Here is a 24,876-nt window from a genome sequence, read left to right as displayed (position 1 = left end):
GATTATGTAGAAAATTTTTAAAAATTAACCAAGAAAACCCCCTAAAATTTAAACAATTATAACAAAATTGCAGGATAAAAGTTTAATATATACAAAAGCCTATTGTTGTTATATTTTCCATCAAGGAACAACTGAAATTTGAAATTAGACACAGTATCACTTATATTAACACCAAAAAATGAAATACTTAGGTATAATCTAACATAATGTGTACAAAATCTATATGAGGAGAACTATGAAATTCTGATGAAAGAAATCAAAGAAGATCCAAATAGATGGAAAAATATTCCATGTTTATGAATGGGAAGATTGAATATTGTCAAGATTTCAGTGTTTCCTAACTCGATAAATTTGATATGATCTCAAAATCCCAGCAAGTTATTTTATGGACGTCAACAAGCTAATCCTAAAGTTTTTATGGAAAGGCAAAAGTCCCAGGAGGACCAATAATATCAAAGAGGAACAAAGTCACAGGCCTGACAGTTGCCTGATATCAAAACGTACTGTAAAGCTACAGTAATCAAGACAGTGTGGCATTATCAAAAGACTAGAAAAATAGATCAGTGGAACAGAATACAAAGCCCAGAAACAGACTCACACAAATACATTCAATGGATCTTTGCCAAAGGTGCTAACTGGATAGTCTTTTCAGCAATGGGGCTGGAAGGGGCGCCTGGGTACCTCAGTCGGTTAAGCAGCCTACTTCTGCTCACATCATGATCCTGCAGTTAGTGGGTTCAAGCCCTGTGTAGAGCTCTGGGACAACAGCTCAGAGCCTGGAGCCTGCTTCAAATTCTATGTCTCCCTCTCTTTCTGCCCCTCCCACACCTGCGCTCTGTTTCTGTCTTCTCTCTCTCAAAAGTAAATAAACATTGAAAAAAAAATTGTTTTCAATGGTGCTGGAACAACTGAATTTCCACCTGCCCCCCCCCCCCAAAAGAAAGTCTAGACATAGACCTTACACCTTTTGCAGAACTTAATTTGAAATGGATCACAGACTTAAATTTAAAACATACAACTTTAAACTTCTGAAAAATAACATAGGAGAAAAACTAGGTGACCTTAGGTTTGGTCACAAGTTTTTAGACACAACACCAAAACACAATCCATGAAATAGAAAATTGACAAGTTAGACTTCATTAAAATTTAAAACTTCTGTGAAAGACACTGTTTACAAAATGAAAAGACAAGCTACAAACTACAAGAAAATATTTGCAAAATACATATCTGATGAAGGGATTGTATCGAAAATAGTCAAAGAACACCTAAACCTCAACAATAGGAAAACAACCCAATTTAAAACTGGGCAAAAGATCTGGGGTGCCTGGGTGGCTCAGTTGGTTGGGCAACCGGCTTTGGCTCAGGTCATGATCTCAAGGGTTCGTGGGTTCAAGCCCCGAGTTGGACTCTGTGCTGACAGCTCAGAGCCTGGAGCCTGCTTCGGATTCTGTGTCTCCCCCTCTCTCTGACCCTCCCCTGCTCACGCTCTGTGCCTCTCGGTCTCTCAATAATAAATAAACGTTAAAAAAAAAATTTTTTTTAAACTGGGCAAAAGATCTGAAACAGACACTTCATCAGATATGTAAATGGCAAGGAAGTGTATGATGAGACTCAACAGCATATGACCTTAGGGAAATGCAAATTAAAGCAACAATGAGATAGCACTATACGCCTATTAGAAAGGCTAAAATCCAAATTACAACACCAAATGCCAGTGAGGACGGGGAGCAAAAAGAATGCCTACTCATTGCGAGAGGATAGCCAAATGGTTCATCTACTTTGGAAGACGATTTGGATATTCTTACACAGGTCAACATAGTCTTGCCGCACGAACCAGTTACCACACTTATAGATGTTTGCTCAAATGAGTGGAAAACTTATGCCCATGCAAAACCCTGCACGTGAATATTTGGAGCTGCTTTATTCATAATTGCCCCAAACCAGACGCAAACGTGGTATCATTCAATAAGTTAAATGGATAAATGAACTGTGATACACCCATACAATGGGAGTTTATTCAGCGATAAAAAGAAGTGAGCTTTTAAGTCATGCAAACACATGGGGGGAACCTTAACTGCATATTGCTGTGTGAAAGCAGCCAGTCTCAAAAGGCTACATACTGTATGATTCTAACCATACGACATTATGGGAAAAGTAAAATCATAGAGGCAGTAAAAAATAGCTGCCCGAAGTCTGAGGAATAACAGGAAGGATGGGTGGGTGAAACATAGGTGGTGAAGCTCTTTTGCATGATACCATAATGGTAGACAATGACATTATGCATTGGTCAAAGGCCAGAGGACAGTCTGTGGTGTTTAAATGTTTAGTCTTTGTCTCCAGTTCCTGGACCAGAGCTTCAGAAACCCTTCAAGTTTCCAGTGATAATGTGCGTCTTTGTTATGCTAATAAGGTAGCTAATGGCCGGATGTGAAAGGAGCCCTAGATAGCTTCGTGATGGAGGCTGGTTGCCAGAAAGACCAAGCTTGTGATTAGAGAGTTGGTACTTTCAGCCTTGGTTCCCAGAGTTTAAGGAGGAGACAGCATTGGAGACTGAGTTCGTGCATAGGTTCCCAGGTAGAAGAAACATGTCCTAAGCTCCCGAATGAGAATCTGAATGGATTGGACTTCCCACCAGAAAGTCTTGAAGCTACGGAACAATGGAGCCATGCCTTCAAAATTCTAAGGGAAAGTGATTTCTAAGCGACAACTGTATACTGAACCGAACAAGATCATTCAAGTGTGATAGAACGAAAGACTTTTTCTACATACTACAAAGAATCAATCATAAAGTTTCTCTCTCATGCTCTCTTTGACAGGAAGTAAGTGGCAAATTAAATGTGCACTTGCTGCACAAAAATAAGACCGCAAGTCAAAGGAGGTGAGAAGTTTCCCACAACACAGAGGCTTCAGCATCAGTAAGAGGCAAACATTGGTGAAGGATGTTGTTGAAGGGAGCCCCTGGGATGACAGGTGTGTAAGAGGCCCAGAAAGGAGCGATCCCATTTGAAACTGGATGATAGAGGGCTCTAGGCGGCATGTCTCCAAGAAAAGTAATGTATGTGAACATAGCAAGAGGTTCCTGCTTCTGGGAGAGGGGAGATGAATTAATAAGAAATTAGAGTACAAACCAGTGGGAAAAAATGAGGCAAACTGACCAAGAAAATAAATGTAATCATATCGTTTTACATGACTCATCTTTGAATAATATTTATGTAGGCATAGTAAGATCAACATATTATTTATTAGTTTAGGCCCAAACCATGATCATGGGGTAGCCACAGACGCTGATGTTATTTTCCAGAACATGTTACTTTCCTTGGTCTGATACAAAAACAGATCCACAAATACGAATATGCTCTGACAATGACCATGGTAGGGTATGCCTAACCAAAGATGTTACTATATATTGGGGCGCCTGGGTGGCTCAGTCGGTTGAGCGTCTGACTTCGGCTCAGGTCGTGATCTCACGGCATGTGAGTTCGAGCCCCGCATCCAGCTCTGTGCTGACAGCTCAGAGCCTGGAGCCTGCCTCTGATTCTGTGTCTCCTTCTCTGCCCCTAACCCACTTGCATTCTGTCTCTGTCTCTCTCAAAAATAAATAAACATTAAAAAAAATTTTTTTTAAAGATACTACTATATATTAAAATCTCTTTATATTCCACGCAATGCCTAAAGTATAGTACTATTATTTAAAAATTGCACCTTGGATCTCTTCCTGGTTTATAATGTTGCTTATGGGTAGCAGTAAAGATAGGAACGACTACGATACATTTTTATTCAATCTCCAGAACTGAGAACTTTGTCTTTTTCAGGCCCTTGAAATACTAATAATGAATAGTACTATCCTAATTAGCATTATTGCTATTTCTAAAGATTTCATTTTACCGTAAAGACAAAAAACAGTCAATCACTTATAGGTCACTTGCTCTATTGAATTATGTAACTTTCTCTTCCTTTTTAAACTCTCAGCCACATGACTAACCAGACTGCCCTAAACTCTTTATAATGTTAACCTTCATTCCGGAACACATTTCCTTCCTCAGGGTTTTGCATCAACAAGGTTATGAACAATGTTTTATTGAACAGTGAAACCACCACTTAAAACCCTCCTCAGCTGACTTTTCTGGAACAAATTTACGTACATTCTAGAGAATCTCACTTAAAAGAGAATACCTTCCTGGAAAACAAATATGTGAATAATATGTCAATTCAGTCACTTCTTAAATATGCAAGGGGTGCTCCCTATTTCAAAAGAACATTGACTTAAGTGTAAAGACACTTGCGAAGAGTGAATAATTATTCCTTAGTAAATATTACTTCTTAAGTTTGGATGTAGTGTGACTGGTTATTTTACAATAGAACACTGATGTGTAAATAATAATCGTCTCTGTTGTTAAATTACCATTTTTTCCCAGGTATTCACAATTTTTACAAAGCTACTTTTAAGTTTTAATTGTAATTCCAGTTAGTTAACATACAGTGATGTTTCCCCCCCTTTGCTTATTGGTCTTGTTTTGTTTCTTAAACTCCACGTGTGAGTGAAATCATATAGTATTTGTCTTTCTCTGGCCGACTTATGTCACTAAGCATCACACCCTCTAGCTCCATCCGTGTCATTGCAAATGGCAAGATTTCATTCTTTTTATGGCTGAATAATATTCCATTGTGAATATATGCCACATCTGCTTTATCCCATCTGCTTTATGCCCATCAATTGATGGGCACTGGGTTTGCTTGCATATCTTAGCAATGGTAAATAATGCTGCTATAAACATAGGGGCACATGTATTCCTTTGGATTGGTGTTCTTGCCTTCTTTTACAAAGCTGTGTTTAAAATGCCTTCATCATAGGTGATTTCGTCATGTTGAACTGGTCGTCTGCACTAAAAATTCCATCACAGGGGTGCCTAGGTGGCTCAGTTGATTAAGCCGCCAACTCTTGATTTCAGCTCAGATCAGGATCTCACAGTTGTGAGATCTAGTCCTGCTTGGGGCTCTGCACCGGGCGTGGAACCTGCTTAAGAGTCTCTCCCCGGCCCCCCCAATAAATAAGTAAATAAATATTCCATCACAGTCATGAGCCACACCTTTCACAGGTAATAAAAGTATGGTTGGATGACATACCAATAAGTTGAACATAACTCGTAAATATAGTTGAATTAACTTACATCATGGCACTTGACTCTCATTTCAAAGGTGTGTGTTGAATTCCGCTTCCCTAAGAAATTAAAATACATTTCATCTCATTTAGAAAGCCCTCTCCTCCACAAAATAGAAATATTCTAGGGGGCTACTGAAAAATTTTAAAGCAAAGCTAACGTGAAGTGGGTCTTAAAAAAAAGAGTTTCAACTGTCAATTGGGTCATTTGCTTTGTTTCAAGGTTCTATCTTCTATATTCTTTCACTGACCCTGATGAATAACACTTCCGAGGCAAGAAATATAAATACACTGTAGTGCACTGGATACAGAATTCTTATAACAGAAAATATGAGGAGATGGTCAGCAATATACAAGAATTTACTGTAGCGCATGCGAAACAGCCATGTTGATAAAAGGACACGGCTCTTTCTACACCAGTGTCCGTAACGATTATTGAAAGAACACCATAATATGTTGTGTCCACTCAAATTCAATTTAATGCTTAATAATACCTGGAATAGTTAGGAGTGTCTGGGTTCTATTAAGCAAGTAAAATCATTAAAGTCTCTGAATGCATCCGCATTTCGCAGGAGATGTGCCACATTGACATTTAGGTTACCCTGGGCTCCATCATTTATCAGCTGGGTATTCCTCTATCTCACAGGCCAGTACTCTTTCGGTATATTACAAATGGTATTTGCTTTTAACTGTGGCATTCTCTCTGGGATTCCTCCCTAAACGGTGAAAGCACACACCCTTCACAAGGATGCCAAATACTCTGTTCCAAGTTTCGCGTGGCCAAAAGCGTTCCAGATGTTCAGAATGAGCCGTAGCAGTTGCATTTACACAGCCAGGAAAATGCATAATTTCTGAACTGTACTCATATGGAAAATTACTACAGTTTCAATCATTCAGTCTCTCGCGTGTGGATAATGAGGCAGTTGTAGTAACTTGACCTTTGGATGGCTCCCTCATCCTTCAGCTCTTTCGATAGCCCTTCATATGTAATTTTGCGCGTCATCAGAAATGGCCTTGTCTTTGCTTTTCTTCTCTATCGTTTCTTCTATGTCATCATTACTTCATCATATAGAAACTTCCTGAGGGCTGGGTCTATGCTGGAAATGGTCTTTGATGCCTGGCGCTGTGCCCGGGGAACGGCTATTTTTCTACACGTCTAGAGTTACCGTATTTTTTGGTTCCTGGGACCCACGTTCCCATTGTTGTTCCCATTTAAAAAAAAATTTTTTTAACATTTATTTATTTTTGAGACAGAGAGAGACACAGCATGAATGGGGGAGGGGCAGAGAGAGAGGGAGACACAGAATCGGAAGCAGGCTCCAGGCTCTGGGCCATCAGCCCAGAGCCCGACGCCGGGCTCGAACTCGCGGACCGCGAGATCGTGACCTGAGCTGAAGTCGGACGCTTAACCGACTGAGCCACCCAGGCGCCCCTGTTGTTCCCATTTTAACAAGTCAGAACTTAAGAGTTCTGTAATCATCAGTGTCGATAGGATGTTTCAGCTGCCGGACCAAAAAGTAAGTTGAGACAGGTTTTTAAAAAATGTTTTGCCTGCTCATGTCGCCAGGCTCAGAAGATATCCCTTGAACACTTTGTCACCTGGCTGTATTATTTGCATTCTTTTTAAAACAAGGAAGTAATCTCTTTATTTTTTTTTTTAATTTTTTTTTTTTTCAACGTTTTTTTATTTATTTTTTTGGGACAGAGAGAGACAGAGCATGAACGGGGGAGGGGCAGAGAGAGAGGGAGACACAGAATCGGAAACAGGCTCCAGGCTCCGAGCCATCAGCCCAGAGCCTGACGCGGGGCTCGAACTCACGAACCGCGAGATCGTGACCTGGCTGAAGTCGGACGCTTAACCGACTGCGCCACCCAGGCGCCCCTGTATTATTTGCATTCTTAACCACTCCAACCGTTAGATTTTTAACATAAGTTTGGATTCCTTGTTGTCACGGAAAATGCATTCCAAAAGATTGCACAGGGAAGTAACTCAAAACCGCAAGTTAAGCGGCAGATTATGCAATGAAAAGAAACAAAACAAGGCCAGAGGGAGGAATTCATGATCTCACTTGCGTGTGTATTTTTAATTGTTTTTTCATCATGATAAGCGTATTCTTTAATCCTCATCAAGTACTTCATCTATCTCCTCACCCGTCTCCCCTCTGGTGACCATCAGTTTGTTCTCTCTAGTAAAGAGTCTGCTTCTTGGTCTCTCTGTCTCTCTCTCTCTCATTTACCTCAGTTCTTCTGTCTTGTTTCTTAAATCCCAAATATGAGTGAAATTACAGGCTATTTGTCTTTCTCAGTCTGACTTATTTTACTTAGCATTACACTCTCTAGCTCTATCCATGGTGTTGCAAATGGCAAGATTTCATTTTTTAATAATATTTATAGTATAGGTATATACACCACATCTTAATCAATTCCTCAGTCAATGGGTGCTTGAGCTGCTTCCCGATTTGGACTATTGTCAATAATGCTGCTATAAACGTAGAGTTGCATGGATCCCTTTGAATTAGTGTTTTTGTATTTTTGGGGGGTAAATACCCAGTAGTGTAGCTACTGGATCATATGGGAGTTCAATTTTTAACTTTTTGAGGAACCTCCACAGTGCTTTCTGCAGTGGCTGCACTAGTTTGCATTCCCACCAACAGCGCAAGAGGGTTCTTTTTTCTCCATATCTTCACCAACACTTGTGATTTCTTATGATTTTGATTTTAGCCTGACAGGTGTGAGGTGGTATCTCATTCTAGCTTTGATTCGCATTTCCCTGATGATGAGTGATGTTGAGCATCTTTTCACATGTCTGTGGGGCATCTGGATGTCTCCTGGAGAAATGTCTGTTCATGTCTTCTGCCCATTTTTAAATTGGATTATCTGTTTTTTGGGTTTGAGCTGTATAAGTTCTTCATGTATTTTGGATATTAACCCTTTATTGGAGAAGCCATATACAAATATCTTCTCCCATTCAATAGGTTGCCGTTTTTTTGTTTGTTTTTTGTTTTTTTGTTTTTGTTTTTGTTTTTTTTTTTTTTTTTTGCTATCAGAAACTTTTTATTTTGAGGTAGTCCCAATAGTTTATTTTTGCTTTCATTTCCCTTGCCTAAGAAAAATGTCCCATAGGGCCACCTTGGTGGCTCAGTTGGTTAAGCATCCGACTTTGGCTCAGGTCATGATCTCATGGTCTGTGAGTTCCCAGTCCTGTGTCTGGCTCTGTGCTGACACCTCAGAGCTTAGAACCTGCTTCAGATTCTGTGTCTCCCTCTCTCTATGCCCCTCCCCTGCTCATGCTGTGTCTCTGTCTCAAAAATAAATAAAAACATTAAAAAATTAAAAAAAAAATAAACATTTTAAAAAATTTTTTTAGAAAAAAGAAAAGAAAAATGTTCTGTGGCCAATGTCAGAGCCATTACTTTCTGTGCTTTCTTCTAGGATTTTTATGGTTTCAGGCCTCACATTTAGATCTTTAATCCATTGTCAATTTATTTTTGTGTATAGTGAAAAAAAGTGGTCCCCTTTCATTCTTTTGTGTGTAGCTGTCCAGTTTTCCCAACACCATTTGTCGAAGAGACTTTTCCCCTTTGTATATTCATTCCTCCTTTGTCAAAGATTAAGTGAGCATATAATTGTGGGCTTATTTCTGGGCTTTCTCTTCCAGTCTGTTGATCTCTGTGTCTATTTTTATGCTTGGTATCATACTATTTTAATTATTACCAATTTGTAATGTAACTTGAAGTCTGGAACTGTGATATCTCCAGTTTGGTTTTTCATTTTCAAGACTGCTTTGGCTATTCAAGGTCTTCTGTGGTTCCAGACAAATTTTAGGATTGTTTGTTCCAGCTCTGTGGGAAATGCTGTTGGTATTTTGATAGGGATTGCATTAAATCTGTAGATTGCTTTGGGTAGTATGGCCATTTTAGCAGTGTTTGTTTTTCTAATCCATGAGCATAGAATGTCTTTCTATTCTTTGTGTCATCTTAAATTTCTTTCATCAGTATTTTGTAGTTTTTAGAGTACAGGTGTCTTTCACATCTTTGGTTAAGTTTATTCCTAGATATTTTATTGTTTTCCGTGTAATTGTAAATGGGATTATTTTCTTGCTTTCACCTTCTGCTGCTTTATTATTAGCATATAGGAATGCAACATATTTCTGTACGATAATGTTGTATCCTGCAACTTTACTGAGTTCATTTATGTGTTCTAGTCGTTTTGTGGTGGAGTCTTTAGGGTTTTATATATATACTATCACCTCATCTGTAAACAGTGAGAATTTTACTTCTTCCTTACCAGTTTGGATGCCTGTTGTTTCTTAATGTTGTCTAATTGCTGTGGCTAGGACTTCTAGTACTATGTTGAAAAAAAGTGGTGAGAGTGGGCATCCTTGTCTTGTTCCTGACCTTAGGGGAAAAGCTCTCAGGTTTTCACCATTGAGCATGATGTTGGCTGTGGGTTTCTAACATAAGGCCTTTATTATATTGAAGTATATTCCCTCTAGACCTACTTTGCAGAGGGTTTTTATCATGAATGGATGTTGTACTTTGTCAGATGCTTTTTCTGCATCTATTGAAATGATCACACGGTATTTTTCCTTTTTCTTGATGTGATAGATCACGTTGATTGCTTTGCAAATATGGAACCACCCTTACATCCGGGGTATAAATCCCACCGGATCATGGTGTATGATTTTTTTTTTTTTTTTAATGTCTTGTCGGATTCAGTTTGCTGTTTTGTTGAGAATTTTTGCATCTATATTCACGAGAGATACCGGCCTGTATTTCTCCTTTTTTGTGGTGTCTTTATCTGTTTTGGGTGTCAGGGTACTACTAGCCTCAGAGAATCCACTTGGAAGTTTTCCTTCCTCTTCTATTTTTTTTGGAATAGTTTGAAAAGAATAGGTATTCACCTGTATATATTTTAAGAGGTTGTTTCCTCTCCAAGGATCAGCCTCTTCTTCAGTGATTGACCTTATGAAGGCCCACCTTTTGCAAGGGAGGCCTATATCACAATAAACCCAGTATCCGTCAAAGAGGCGTATAAGATTCGCAAGGAATCTTTCAGGAGCAAGATCGGGGCTGGGCATAGGAAATTGAGAGAAACAGGTGTACTATTGTTATTTGAAGCCAAAGGTCTAGATAAGCACACTCAAAAAGAGCAACTAGACGATCAGAATTTTATACCTCTGGAAAATGTGCAGAGATGATGCTTCCTGACCAGGGTTTTAGGACGGAGGGAAACCCTCTGAGCTAGGCCACCGGCACAAAAGCACAAAATATCCCATGGGCTCAGGGCAAGTAAATCTCCTATTAAAAGCACAGGGCTGTTACTGGAACTCTTGAAATGTAACAGGATGACATCCACGTTGTTATTCTTCCGTCCTAATGGCCAGCGTAGGATGCGTGACCCACACTGTATAGTGGGAGGTGCAAGTGTTGTCCTGTCTCTTGTTTCTTGAGTCAAGTCAGGACTGGCTGTCTGTGGTCTTACCGCTGATTCTTCCTGGTGTCCCCAGTAGAGCTGCAAAATACCTTTAGATGTTACTTTTCCATAGGCACAAGCGGATCCCCTCCTTTGCATTTCCAAGGAAGCCTGTCTGAGCCATTTGTCTTGCGTTAGCCCCAGAGGTTTTCCGGGACCTTCCGTCACCATGTCACCATCGCCTTAGACCTTACCTCACTGCTTTCCTGCCCTGAGCCCCTCACTCTTGCATGCCTCCATTCATGCTCGCAATCTGCAAGAGTATTTCCCCTAGTAGCCTCCTGAGAAAAGGAGCATGGAGGGTAAAATGTTTAAGGCTCTGCGTTTTTCAAGATTTTATTTTAGATGATAAAAGAAATGAAATTATAGAAGGAAGCGGGTTGGAAAGCCAAGCTGGGCTAAAGAACTGGTGCTAAGATGTGGAAGAGGAATACTTTATCAGTTATAGTTTGCTCTAGAGCTATTCTTATTGTTTTCTTAACATCTAATTTTTTTATATGTATAAAATCATGTATGCATTCATTTAAAGCTTTGCATTCTATAAAAACATGTGCTAAAAATAACAGGCATATGGGATAAATAGGGTTAGGGGCAGACCATGCCATGCAACTTTATAACAGGAGTGCTAACAAAACAACAAACATTTTTTTTTTTTTTTTTTTTTTTTTTTTTTTGGCTCAGTTAGTCTCCACTAGCAGCTTGCCCTGGGTAGCGTTTGAACTTGGTGGCTTGCACTTTCTTCCTTGAAACATAAGGTCATTTGCTTGCAAGAGACCAGATTATCAAAATGAAACATCTGATTCAGGAGGCTTCATCTTTTTTTTTTTTTTTTTTTTAATATAGAAGGAAATATTGTTGCAACTTCCTTATCTTTCTTCACAACTTCATCAAAAAGTTCAATGTTGGAAAATGTGTAGCAGTTCTTGGAATCACCACCCCAGCCCTTGCTTTCGCGAAAGGAAGATACCTTGTGGGATTTTTCTTATGGCGTTCATGTATTGCTAAGGCTTGCTTTCATTGTGGAGAAAGTTTGCTCCTGATTTCTTGGAAATCACATGCAGGAAAAATGGTTTATGAACCAAAGTGACCTCACCATTGTTTCACTGATACCATTTCCCTGCTTACCAGTTGCGTATGAGCTAATTCGTGTCACCAACACACGTGTGACAGCAGCACACATATGTACCTTTTGTTCTTTGAAAGACTTCAGGGAATACACCACCCCTAGAATCTTAACACTGTTTTGTTTTCCTTTCCGCCCACCGCCCCCACCCTCTGCCATTTCCTCCGTCCTCTCTCCATGTTTCTTTTCTTCTGTTCTCTACGGGCAAGGAAAAATATGCTTGATTTGGTCAGGATTATATTTAGCTGCCCACAGAAATCCAAAATAAAGTGGCTTAAACAATAGAGCCGTTAATTTTTCTCACATAAAAATAATCTGGAAGTAAATGACGCAAGAGTCCTGCTCTGCTCCAGCCGCCATGTTCATACTCCAAACACAGGAAAAAGGAAGAGAAGACCTGCCAAAAGGCAGGTCCCCTCCTTTTATGGAGCTAAGCCTCAGAGAATACTTTGTTACATCTCACTGGCCATATCTAATTGCTAAGGGTCTAAGATCTATCCTCTTCTAGCCAAACACACTTCCTAGGGTTTTATTATTAAAGAAGGGAGAATGGATATGGTGAAGCAATCAGTATTCTCTGCTACAGTATAACTTCAAAGTAATTCATGTGTACTGGGCATTTTTAATATGCCAGGAACTGTGTCACTTGATTTCTACCATTAAAGATACACGACAGCATGAGGGGCAAAGTTCGTCGGAAGAATTCATGGAAAGTCAGAGTAAGGATTCATGCCCAACCATGGAAGGGTACACAGTCAAAAATTACGTTTGGTTAACTTGCTCTCTTTATAATTGCTACTTGCTTCACAGTCGACCCCAGGGACAGGAAAATCACCTGGAAGCACATTTTTCTTGTGTGGGGAGGGGCAAGAAGCAGTTAAAGAGTTCAGAGACTTTTTCGAGGCAAGGAAGCTGTGTTCTAATTCTTGTTCTGTAAGATTTGAAGTTATGGGGATCTCCCAGATCAACCAGACTAGATATGGGGAATGAGGCCCCTGAAATAGAGTTACTGTAAAGGTAGAGGGTGAGCCAGCTCTGCCGATGAGTCTCTGTCTCGCTGTCCCTCTCTCTCTCTCTTAGAGAGAGAAGTGAAGGGATGGCATGTCTGGGTCTGGGAGGTCGGGTCCGGGGACTGGCCTTGACCCAGTATCCAGAGGTCAACTTGTGCTTATGAAGCATTGACACATATCTGCAAGAGCAGGTTGCTTCTAGATGTAATAGCTGGGGTGAAGAACTTTCAGGAAATAATCTGGAGATTTCTTTACCCTGTGGTCTCACAGCCGGGGTAGAGAATCTAGCCAGTGAGACTATGCCTTCCACCCAGCTCTCCGGCGTGGTTCATCAGGGCAGAGGCCCTTTCTTTTACTTGCTTCTTCCTCCCACATCCCTGATTTCATCTTTCACCAGTCCCAATGACTTTCCTGGGTTGTTCTGCCTTTATGGTAGCCAACACAACCCGATAGCATTGTTCCACTGAAGCGCAAACCTCCACGGATTCCCATTTGTAAGGTAACTGGCACCTGTCCGTTCTTCTGACTCTAGGGCAAGGAAGAGGAAACAGGTTTCTCTGAAGAGCTTTGGCTTGGACCACCCTACTTGAAGGGAGCATGGGGAATAGAGAACCCACACCCAAAGAGTCATTATTGCTGGAGAAAGATGCCACTGCATTAGTTTCCTATTGCTGCTATAACAAAGCATAACAAACTTAGTGCCTTAAGACAGCACCAATATATTACCTTACAGTTCTGGAGGTCAGAAGGTGGAAATGGGGTTTTAGGGGCTAAACTCAAGGTGTTGGCAGAGTTGTGTTCCTTCTGGAGGCTCTAGTGGAGAATTCATTTCCCTGCTTTTCTACAAGCTGCCTGCATTCTTTGGCTCAAGTCCCTTCCTCCATCTTCAAAGTTCATGTCTCTGAACTTAGCTTCTGTGGCCACATCTGCCTTTCTGACTGTAACCCTTTCCCCAGTCTCATGATTACATTGGGCCCACGTTGTTAATACTGTACAGGACTTTCTTTCCAACTTAATGTGATCCTTCATCACAACCGCAAAGTTCCTTTTACCATGTACGTTAACACTTTGGCCAATTCTGGGCATTACTCCATGGACATCCTTGGAAAGTCATCACTGAGTCTACTGTACCACCCTGTACATATGGCCACTATGAAAACATGACACCGTTTAGCTTCTGGGCTTTGGACACAGCTCACCAGAGCTGCATCTGACTCAACTGGCCGACCGCTCTGCTGTTGTGAGTGCAGCGAGGGAGGTCCTAGTTAAACAGAAACAGACTCTTCCCCTGGGACACTCAGAAGCAGCCAAGTGATGGACAGAAATGTTAAAGCGCCATGTTCCTTTACCCAAGAAAACTGTAGCCCGGAATATATGCAGAAAAGCTTCAGTTTGAGGGTGTGGACATTTTACAGCAACTCCAAGGCCAAAGAAGTAAGTACGAGAAGCAAGAGAGAGTTCTTGGAATATTTAGAATTATCCATGGGCATCTGGGTACAGAGCAGGCACACTTCTTCTTCTCCTTCTTCCCAGGTGGGCAAAGGGCGATTGCGGCCTCCTCACAGATAGAATTCTCAGTGTGGAAACTGGAGCAGGTAAGCCAGACGTTGCTTCAGCTAAGTGGTTCCTGGAAAAACTGAGGAGCCCTCATGGATAAGCAGGCTAAGGGGCATAGCCACTCATTCTTCCTAGAAGAATTGTTTGGGGATATATTCTAGGAAATTAAACAGCGACTTGAAAAGTGAGGGATATGTGTGTGGGATGTGAAAAATAATGGTAATACTAGCAAAATATGGAAAGTCTAATTGTTGGTGTAAAATGTGAAAAGAGCCAAAACTTTAACACAACAAACTGGAACTTACCTTGCACATTATCTGCACGTAGAAGATTCTGGAATGGAAGGAGGGAAGTCAAACCATGCTCAAATCACGTTTGAGAACATAAAAAGACACTGAATATCTCTAGATGTTACTAGAAGACTACAAATTAAGTAAGTGCATTAAACATGTGAGTATAAGCACTATTCTATTAATACATCATGTATATGTTAGGTGCTAGGAAGATAGATATATCTATCCATCTATATAGATACAGTTATCTGTCTATATATATGCCATAAAAGAGAATGAAAATTAAATATGCAGAGAAAAAAATCCTCAGTCCAACAAAGGTAGGAAGGGGATGAGGAATAGGAAAGAGTGATAATTGGCAAACAAAAACTAGGATGGGAAGATATGAGAAACAAAATAGACATACAATAATTTCATCCAATTAAAAGGCAGAAGCTCTCAGAGATGTCTGGCTGGCTCAGTGGGTAGAGCATGTGACCCTTGACCTCAGGTTGTAAGTTTGAGCCCTACGTTGGGCGTAGATCCTACTTTAAAAAGAAAGAAAAGGCAGAAGCTCTCATAGTGGGGTAAAAACAAATTCTAACTTTTCAATATTCAAAAATCATACATTAAAAATAAAAAGGGACCAAAAAGGGGTGCCTAGATGGCTCAGTTGGTTGAGTGTCCGACCCTTGAATTTGGCTCAGGTCATGATTCCAGGGTCGTGGGAATCAAGCCGCACATTGGACTCCATACTGAGCATGCAGCGTGCTTGAGATTCTCTCTCTCCCTCGGCCCCTCTGTCCCTCTACCCAGTCATGCTCTCTCTCCCTCTGAAATTAAAAAAAAAAAAAAAAAAAAAAAAAGCGAACAAAAAGAATGGGAAAGATATACAAGGCAAACACTAATATAAAGAAAAGTATAACTATAAAAATGAAAACAACTGGACTATATGGCAAAAATCTTTATTAGTGAGAAGGCATCCCTTATTGATGAACAACTAATGTACCTATCAATATACCTTCAAATGTATAGCAAACAAAACTTGACAGAATGACAAGGAGAAAATGAGAAATCCCCAACCAGAGTAGGAAAGTTAATTATAACAGAGAAATAAAAATATCAAACTGAGAACAGTAAAAATTTAAAAATTTTCATGTAATTAACAATTTACATTAACATGTAAAAATTTTCATGTAATTTTCATGTAATTAACCCATTTTACATGGGTGGCTCAGTCGGTTTTGTTTTGTTTGTTCAGACCCTTAGTTTTGTTTGCCAATTCACTATAGAGAGCCTTATACTGAAATCCACATGGAATGCTTACCAAAACTGATGATACATTAGGCCACACTGAAGAATTTAGAGTCCCCAGATCAGAATCCACATAAGACCACATTCTTGGACCATAATGCAGAAAATGTGGAAATTCACAACAAAATAATAATAAATCAAAACAAAATACATTCTTTCCATTTGGAAATTTATAATCAGTCTTTTAAATTACTCAGGAGCAAAGAAAAAATAGAAACAAGAGTTCTAAATTAATTATCTGAGGGTATTATTTTCCCTATATCAATTAAATTTAACAAACAAAACACATACCAAATATTGATGGTTACTAACCATTTTTAACAGAATTAATAGACTTTATTTTAATCATTTATTATTCAGATTAGAATCAAACTTTACTTGGGGCGCCTGGATGATTCAGTCGGTTAAGCATGTGACTTCGGGTCAGGTCATGGACCTCGAGGTTCGTGAGTTCAAGCCCCGCGTGGGGCTCTGTGCGGACAGCCCAGAGCCCGGAGCCAGCCTCGGATTCTGGGTCTCCCTCTCTCTCTGCCCCTCCCCCACTCGTGCTCGCTCGCTCTCTCTGTCTCAAAAAAAAAAAATAAACATTAAAAAAATTTTTTAAATAGAATCAAAGTTTACTTGTTTGCTTAGTCTTTATAAATCCTTGTTTACATAAACTGGGGAAACAATGTGATAGCAATTTACTGAACAAACCCAGAAGAAGAATTTGCAACCTTATTTATTTATTTATTATTTATTTATTTATTTATTTTTAAGTTTATTTTAAAGTTTATTTATTTATTTTGAGAGAGAGAGAGAGAGAAAGAGACAGAGAGAGAAAGACTCGTAAACAGGCTCCAGGCTGACAGCACAGAGCCTGATGTGGGTCTTGAACCCACAAACAGTGAAACCGTGGCCTGTGCCAAAGGTCGGACACTTAACTGACTGAGTCACCCAGGTGCCCCCACAGCTTTATTAATGCTACAAAAGACTTAGGTAAAAAAGGAGAATTAACTGTGTCCAAATGAACTGTCTAAGAACTAAGCCACCAAGCTTAGTGAGTTGAGTAGGACTGACAGAAGGATATGTGGTAAATACAACATAACTTAAGATCCACCAAGTTTTTGAGTTGACCCTTTATTTATTTTTTTTTATTTAAAAATTTTTTTTAAATGTTTTATTTTTGAGACAGAGAGAGACAGAGCATGAGCGGGGGAGGGGCAGAGAGAGAGGGAGACACAGAATCGGAAGCAGGCTCCAGGCTCCGAGCTGTCAGCACAGAGCCCGACGCGGGGCTTGAACTCATGAACCCGGAGATCGTGACCTGAGCTGAAGTCGGACGCTCAACCGACTGAGCCACCCAGGTGCCCCTTAAGTTGACTCTTTAATTTCATTCTCCTTTTCCAGTACGTTTTCCCCAATCCTGTCGCTCTTGACACAGCTACTCTTCAGAGCTGGAGTTCTGTGCACCTACAGTATCCAGAAAAAGAGCCGTTTCCCTGTACCGATAAGTGGCACGAGTCACAACATGTGACAAACCCTTACACGTAGGGAAGACCGAAGGTGCACCGGCGGCCCCTTGCAGAGTGGGCCCCATTCAGAGACCTAGCCAAGGACCTCAATGATGAAAAACGCCCCGTAATATGTCTGGGAGGGATCTGTGGGAAGAGGCTGAGCTATATAGGAGCAAACCAAACTATGGAGAAGTGATCAAGCTCTCTTTTGAAGGAACCCATGAGCGTAATCAAGGTATTGAAATAAATAATAATGATAATCGGTGTCTACACGTTTGACTTTAAAACGATGTCTAGGGGCGCCTGGGTGGCTCAGTCGGTTGAGTGTCTGACTTTGGCTCAGGTCATGATCTTGCGGTCTGGAGTTTGAGCCCCGTGTCGGGCTCTGTGCTGACAGCTCAGAGCCTGGAGCCTGTTTCAGATTCTGTGTCTCCCTCTCTCTCTGCCCCTTCCCACTCATGCTCTCTCTGTCTCTCTCTCTGTCAAAAATAAATGAACGTCAAAAAAAAAAAAAAAAAGATTCTCTTTCTCTTCCCTTCTCCCCTGCTCATGCCGTCTCTCTCTCAAAAAAATTTTTTTTTCATTAAAAAAAAATAAAACAATATCTAGATGACTGCCCTGTGGACAGAGTGAGAAAGCGTACCAGAATACAGCCAACAATATTTGAGTATAGGTTAAATATTTCCATCCACAAGGCAAAATATTCACTAAGCACTCACTGATACTACTCCCAGGGATAGAATTTGTAAAGAAATTCTTTTTTAACTTCATATTTGTGTGGTGTGATAGGAATACCACGTGGAAAGATCTCACTGCCTCCAGTCATTAAAAGCTCCGTGACCAACAGAAGCATGCAACTTGGACTAAGAAAGCATAGGAAACCATAAACTCTGATCTGGCTGTAGGACTGGATGCGGGGCAGGACGGGGCCTGGGATCCAGGTAGAAAGGAGGGAAGGGATAGGGGTGGGGCAGCGGGGTGGGGTAGGGACTGGGGGAATTCGGGGTCAGGTTTGCAGCTTGGACAACTCACGGTGCATGTGTCGGAACCGTCACTATTTAGCTAATACGGCTTATCTGCCGTGACACTTGTGCCCAGCCAAAAGGCATTGTGGGCCAGATACAGACAACCAGTAACATGAGGCAACATGTTCAGATAAATTGGGAAGTCATGTTTTATAATGAGTCATGGTATGCTAAATGTGTATGTCACAGAGGAAGCAGAATTGCTAAAGGTAAGATAATAAGAGACGAAAACTATGCCTCAGTCCTTGGGCATGATATCAGAGTCCCGTGGTATATCAAGATGTAAGTTCTGCCCAGAAGTTTCACATCCACAGAAGTTCTCTATGTTTCTTCTGACCAGATGCCAACGTCTAACTTATCCAGTGATTTACATCCTTCCTCTCTATGGTGCTAATCCTACAGGAGATTTTACTGGCTCAGTTTGGGAACCCAGGTTTCTGTCATTGCAGCTTCTGAAACATACCTGCCTTGGTTCTTAGCCCAAGGATGATGGGACCACATCGTACCACTAGTAGCAGGAAAATACTAGGCAGTTCTTACATTGATTGATTCAAAGAACAATGAATGTTGATCTAACGAAAGTAATTAATGTCATTGCCAATGCTGCTTTGAAGGCCATAGCTGTCAGGGTTATGGAAAGTGTCTCCTCAGGAGCTGAAGGAAAATAGAATACCTGAAGAGGAGAATTTATGTTTGGATTAAAATTTATGAGAGCCAGAAATAACATCACCGGGCCCACCAGCTTAAAACTTAGATTATCTTCACCATTTTAAAACCAAAGTAAAACTTGTCTCATGCTACATGAAAAGCAAACACAATAGAAAGATGCCATAAAAGTATTCGTTAAACAAACCTACCAACAGGGTAGACACATTGTCAACTTAGTAACCAGTTTGGAACTCGTCAACGGTGACCTCTGAGCAGCTGGGTGAAGCCACCGTGCGTGACAGTGCCGCCTCTGTGTGTCATTATTTCCTGATTTGACGTCGTGGCTGAGTCAGACAGTAGCTATCTTCTTTCACTTTGTGTTGGATAATGGCCAAACACAAGGATTTATCGTGCCCGACATGGGCACCCATTGATTTCCAATCAATCCGAAGTGCTGAAAAGTATGCCTCGTGGCCCTGCTCTATGTCTCACAAATCAAAGACGTCGCAGTTCCCCCTCACGATTCTGATTTTCCATTTTTACTTTGTTTTCCCCTGAACATTTCCTCTCGTTCCGCTCTTTTTGTTATATACATATAAATGTTTATTCATTTTTGAGAGAGTAAGCAAGAGCCAGGAAGGGGCAGAGAGAGAGGGGGACAGAGGATCTGAAGTGGATTCTGTACTGTCAGCAGAGAGCCCGATGCGGGGCTCGAACTCCCACACCCTGAGATCATGACCTGAGCTAAAGTCGGTTGCTCGACTGACTGAGCCACCCAGGTACCCCTCTCGTTCCACTCTCTTAACAAATAGCGCCCGCCTTTTTTTGTGCCAACACTGTTCCAGGCGTTTGAATATAGTAGTAACTAAAGCAGACAAAAAATTATTGCCCCAAATATATTCAAACTTTTTTTTAAAAATTTTTTTTCAACGTTTTTTATTTATTTTTGGGACAGAGAGAGACAGAGCATGAACGGGGGAGGGGCAGAGAGAGGGAGACACAGAATCGGAAACAGGCTCCAGGCTCCGAGCCATCAGCCCAGAGCCTGACGCGGGGCTCGAACTCACGGACCGCGAGATCGTGACCTGGCTGAAGTCGGACGCTTAACCGACTGCGCCACCCAGGCGCCCCTCAAACTTTTAAAAGAAAATATAAAGGATATATTATCCATATCTGTAGCTACACCTTTATGATGTTGGGATAGGATAGATTCATTTGACCAACATGCAAATAGCACAAAAATATTTTTTGAAAGGCTGACAAGTTGACTACATTAAAATAAAAGTTTCGTATATGTAACTTTCTATTAGTTCTGTTTCTCTGTACCGCAGTTTATTTATTCATTCACTTATTGAAGGACACCTTGGTTGTTTCCAATTTGGGGCAATTATGAACAAAGGTGCTATAGACATTTGCATACAAGTTTCTGTGTGGACATAAGTTTTCAGCTCATTTAGGAAAACACCTGGGAGCACCATTATGGGACTATATGGCGTATGATGTTTTGTAATAAATTGCCAAATGGGCTTCCAAAGCGTCCAGCCCATTTTGCATTCCCACCAGCAATGAACGGGTCAAGCTGGGGTAGAAGGTAACATGTTATAAAGCACTGGCAAATACTTGGAAGGATATTTTACCTAATCTACTTAAAGTCTTCTCCTTTAAGCATCTAACTAAGGGGCACACGGGTGGCTCACTTGGTTGAACATCCGACTCTTGGTTTCGGCTCAGGTTGTTATCTGACAGTTCATGGGTTCGAGCCCTGCATTGGTCTCTGTGCTGACAAATTCTCTCTCCTTGGGATTCTCTCTTTCTGCCCCCCCTCCCCCCAAAGTAAATAAATAAATAAACTTTTAAAAAAAAGAATCTAACTAAAACCTGAAGGTTTAGTCAGCTGACTGCTTTTGCCTGTGTGTCTTTTGCCTGCTGGCCCTCCACTTCCACTCCTTACCACTGGGAAAGAAAAGAAGTATAAATGTTTTATATAACTCCAATTCTTAGCCACTTATGACTTTATAAATATAGATTCACCCTAGACTTTTGGCTTTTTAGCTTAAAGTTGCACGAGAATTTTAAACTGGGATTGAAAACTCCCTTTACCATTTATTAAAAACACACACACACAGGAGGAGAAAATACCTTAGCAATGTTCAGTACTTTCCGATAAATAACATGTCCGACAAATTGAGTAAATTAATGATGGCAGGTAAATTTCGAGCTAAGAATAGTCAGGTTTGGGTGGTGTGATAATGGGTCTGAAATGTTTCTTCATGGTTCTGGACATTTCTACGTATAATCTGTGTTTCTGCAGGCTACACTTGCCTGGGAATTCAGTAGGCAAACGATAACAAGAGTAAAACAGGGTTCACGTTCCATCCTGTTTCATTCTGCAACACCACCCACCCCATCTCCACATACATCTCAAATTCCTCCGGGTCTACCAATGCTGTATTCTAGGCACTAAGGCAGACCATTGGAAGAAACCTTGATTATGTATCTGGAAATAAAAGTAGAACATGTCCCTGATGTAGAGTTTTACAAGTCCCAATTGATGGGGGGGGGGGGGGGCGCTTCTTGTCATTTGCCCTGCTTTCGCCTGGCCTTGTAAATATATGGTTTCTAGGTTGTTCCATATGGAGGAGTGTAAGTTAGTCTGGCTCTCTCTCTGGGCTGTTTTGTTCCTCTCTTAAATATATATTTGGGACAAAAAGTCCACAGATCTGCAGTCCAAAGGCCTAAGAATGAGGAGAGTTGATGATGTAAGTTCCAGTCTGGGTCCTAAGGCAAGAGAAGACTGATGTCCCAGCCTGAAGACCTTCAGGCAAAGAGAGCGAATTCTCTCTTGCTCAGCTTTTTGTTCTATTCTGGCATTCAGTGGGTTGGATGGAGCCTGCCCACATTGGGGAAGGCCATCTGCCTTATTCAGTCTGTTGACTCAAATGTTAATCTCATCCAGGAACACCCTCACAGACATACCCAGAATAATATTTAACCTAATATCTGCCTGCCTCCTCCAGCCCCCCTCCACGGCCCCGTCAAATTGACATGTAAACATTAACCATCACCACATCCATACAATGGAATATCTTCCAACAGTAAGGAGAAATGAGCTATCAGGCCATGCAAAGACACAGAGGAATCTTAAACATGTGTTGTCAGTGAAAGAAGCCAATTTTAAAAGGCTACACAATATATACTTCCAACCCTACGACATTCTGGAAAGGGCAAAACCGTACACGCCGTAAAAAGATCCGCGGTTGCCAGGGGTTTGCCAGGAAAGAAGTCATGAACAGGTGGAGCCATGAAACTAGGAATATGATGTCCTAATGGCAGATATATGACACTAGGCATTCATCAAACCTCATAGAACTATACAACACATGGGGCGAATCCCAATGTAAACCAAGGACTTTAGTTAATAATAATGTATCAACATTGGTTCATCAGTTACAACAAATATACATCGATGCAAGATAATAATAGGGGAAACTGGGAGGGGGTATATGTGAACTCTTTACTTTCTGCTCATTTCTTTGGTAACCCTAAACTTGTCTTAAAAATTGAAACCCATTAGTTAAAAAACAAACAAACGAGCAAACTTTGTTGCGTACAGCCAGAGGTATCCCTGCTGTGTGTGATGTTGTTACTTGTCTGAATCCCTGTGCAGGCTGCAGGGTGTGTCTTAGACTTGATATTTTATTCTGTGGCTTTTAAAATGTTTATATTCACACACTTAGCTATTTTTGCCAAAGCCTGGCTGCCTTATGCGGAGGCCTGGTTTCAGAGGCCCTTTCTACCTTAGTCACGTATTCTACCAGACTCAGCTCTTGCCCAGAAACCTCCAATTAGACGAGGGTCCCCAGTACAGATTCCCCCTTCTCTCACAGTGAGTTTTTATTTCCTGTTCGCTAACACAGATGAATTTAAATATAATCACAGATAGCTTCTACAGAAAGTAAGAAAAGTCAATCCATCTTCAAGGAATAAGGCATTCAATGGATCCAGACTCAGAGATGATCGAGATGTGAGAATTGACAGGGAATTTGAAAGAACCACGATTAAAATGTTAAAAGATCTGATGGAACAAATGGACAATGGGCATTAACTGATGGCGTACTGATTGCATTAGAAAGATAAAAACTATCAAACAGTCCAAAGGAAATGCTAGAAATAAAATTTAAAAAATGGGATCAGAGATGAAGAATTTCTTCAATAAGCTTACTAACAGCCTGGAAACTTCAGAGGAAAGAATCAGTGTAGTTGGAAATAAGTCGACTGGAATCATACAAACTGAAACACAAAGAGGGAGTAGAAGAAGGAGGAGGAGGAGGGTGAGGAGTAAGAGAAAGGTGAAGGGGAGGAGGAGGGAGGGAAGGGAACAACTGTGGGATAAGGAGCTAACACACTTGTAATTGGAGTCGCAGAAGAAGAGAGTGAGAGGAAGTGTAAAGGATATTTGAAGAGATAATAGCCAAGAATTTTCCAAAGTCAGTGAAAGAATATAAGCCAAAGATATATTAAAGAAAAAAAAAATGTGAGGGGCACCTGGGTGGCTCAGTCGGCTAAGCGTCCGACTTCGGCTCAGGTCATGATCTCACAGTTCGTGGGTTCAAGCCCCACATCAGGCTCCATGCCCACAGCTCGGAGCCTGGAGCCTGCTTCGGATTCTGTGTCTCCCTCTCTCTCTTCCCCTCCCCCACTCGCACTCTGTCTCTCTCTCTCAAAAATGAATAAACGTTAAAAACATTTTTTAAAGAAAAAAAAACATCATTGTCAAACTCCTAAGTACCAAATTAAGGAGATCTTGAAGGCAATCAGAGGAGGAAAAACATTGCATACAGACCTGCAACCACACCCTGCCGAAACAACATTTGCTCAGTATAAGTCAAGCAGAAGCTGTGACCAGCTAGCTATCTGACCCGCTGCTGGGTTTCTCTTCTTTGTTTGCTATGAAAACAGGAAAACTTAAATGGACTTATCCTAGTATCTCTGGGTTTGGAACCTCCCCAGGATCCTCCTATCACCAGCTAGACCCCAAGACCTGACCTTTCCTGCCCACCTGCTTGTACTCACTGACCTTTGTCATACATTTTTTTTTTTCTTAAGCTCTTCTCTCCAGCTTATCTCTTAACTCAGGCTAATGGACAGCAAAACCACCCTGCAGGCAATAGTGAATGATGTGACAAGACGTCCAGTTGGACCAGATGACCCAGACCAGTTTGAACTAAACCCCTGACTTGCACCTGCACAGAGGGGCCACGGAGTAACCTCTGGAATGACCAACAATCACCTTTACCTCATTATAATACTAAGATCTCCATTCAAGGAGGGAACAGCAGCCTCATTTACATAACATGTATGTGTAGGCATGTTCCTTTGAGGCCCATGCATGACCTTAGGCCCACCTCTGCATATGATGACAAGACTTCCTCATCTAAACATTCATCTTAACCCTAAACAAAAGAAACCCAATCACCCTTGCTTGAAGAGTCAGGGCTTTGGAAGTTATTCCTTGCGATCTCCTGATTTGCTGCAAATAAAGTTTCCTTTGTGTGACAACTCACCTGGTATAGCTTCTGTGATTCACCAAAGGAGCAAATTCATGTTGTTTTGGTTACACTGCCCCTAGTGGTCTTACTGCTTTTGTATATCCCAGGGCGTTGGCTTATAATAAAAAATGGAGGCTTCCCCACGTCCAGGTTTTGCTGGCTCCAAAATGTGAGGTGGGAGACTGGGCTCTGTTTCTATGGGTTGGATTTATACAGCTTTCTAGGACTGTAGTCCATGGTTCCATCAGT

General features: G+C 41.0%; 1 long non-coding RNA gene across 1 annotated transcript; it reads left to right on the top strand.

The window, feature by feature from the left end:
* The first annotated feature begins 2,829 nt into the window (after positions 1-2,829).
* Positions 2,830-24,637, top strand: LOC132664097 (uncharacterized). Its single transcript, XR_009603433.3, has 4 exons — positions 2,830-2,970; positions 14,300-14,361; positions 18,195-18,346; positions 24,185-24,637. It is a non-coding gene; the product is annotated as an uncharacterized LOC132664097 (long non-coding RNA).
* Positions 24,638-24,876: the final 239 nt, after the last annotated feature.

Source organism: Panthera onca, chromosome F2 (assembly GCF_046562875.1).
Source record: "Panthera onca isolate mPanOnc1 chromosome F2, mPanOnc1 haplotype 2, whole genome shotgun sequence".
Lineage (NCBI taxonomy): Eukaryota > Metazoa > Chordata > Mammalia > Carnivora > Felidae > Panthera > Panthera onca.
Note: the sequence above shows the minus strand (reverse complement) of the source record. Positions and strands in the feature narration are given on the sequence as shown.